Here is a 1,429-nt window from a genome sequence, read left to right as displayed (position 1 = left end):
TGGATTTTCTACAAACCAATAAAATATTTTTTTATAATATTTATTCGTACTTTCATTGGGACATACAAGTCCAAGAAGGACTTCCTGGGGTGAAACGGCCCCAAAAACCGTGGGCAAATTAATTATCGATGAATTTCCATATTTATGGGGCTTCATTTCTATTAATCCTATTCTAATGAAATAATGGTCAAGCTCGTCATTTGGAAATACGGCCTCTTCGCGTAGTATATATTTTCTTTTTATATTTTGTAGATGATTAAAATTTTTGTTCAACCCGTGAATTTTATAATCTTCCCAAATGGGAAACATTATTATATTTTTTATATCTAAACAAGTAAATAATAATGTTTATATATATTACATACAACCAACCATTTAAAAATCTAAATACATTGACTGACATTTTCCTTTTTTTTCTATGATTCTATAATTTTATTTAAACAAATTCCAAGAGACCGAACGTGAAAAATGTTTAAATATTCTCGGCCGTAAACAATTCATTATTAGAAATACTACCAAACGACCGCGATAATAAATTTAGTACTACATATAGCATTATAGTGGTTGTTTGTAAATTTTATATATGCTGTATTGGAATACTTATCAACTTTTATGTATATTTTATATAGACGTTTATAATATATTTTTATACACTTAGTCAATTTTTTTGGGTAATAATTAAAAAGATGATAGCCACGAGCGTTTTATTTGTTGTTTAAATATAAAACAAACGTTTTTTGTGAATTCCATTACTAAAAATTCATGCGTTTATTTTTTCTGTTGGTGTACTGGCACTTTTTTTTTTCTGTTGATGATGATGATGTTAGAAAAATGGTTCCCGTCTTTCCACTAATATCTTTTCTTCCATTTTCATTCTATACCTATGATAATATTCAACGTCCATTTCAAGATCGTCTTTCGTATAACCACCTTCTTCATTTTTCGTTTCGTCGCTATTATATCCTTCGTCTGAAGTTTCACTTGCGAATCCCTCGTCCTCGCTGTTTATGTTATCTAAATCCATCCCTAGAACAAATGGTTAGCTTTGGTGAATACTTTCCCCTTTTATACTTGGATTCAATTCCAACAACATTAGCTCATTATAATTGTCGTTTCATAGAAATAGAAAGTTATTTATTCATGTCAATGTCATCGTATTTTTTTTTAAATCATATATTTCATAACAATTTGAAATAAAGTGTTATAAAAGTTTTGTTTATAAACACCTTTTTGCGAGGAATGCTATGGAGAGTATATAACTGCATATGTTACTACTATTACGTGGCAAACATAATTATCATCAATTTTTTATATATATAAATATATTATATGCGATTGATTTTTTTGTCTTTTAGTATAACTCACATTCTTTATTTTTTTTATTTAAATGTGAGGAAGATATTTCTAACTACTCTATGCAATTTTGCTT

This window comes from Palaemon carinicauda, chromosome 16 (genome assembly GCF_036898095.1).
Source record: "Palaemon carinicauda isolate YSFRI2023 chromosome 16, ASM3689809v2, whole genome shotgun sequence".
Taxonomy (NCBI): Eukaryota; Metazoa; Arthropoda; class Malacostraca; order Decapoda; family Palaemonidae; genus Palaemon; species Palaemon carinicauda.
This window is presented reverse-complemented; position numbering follows the sequence as displayed.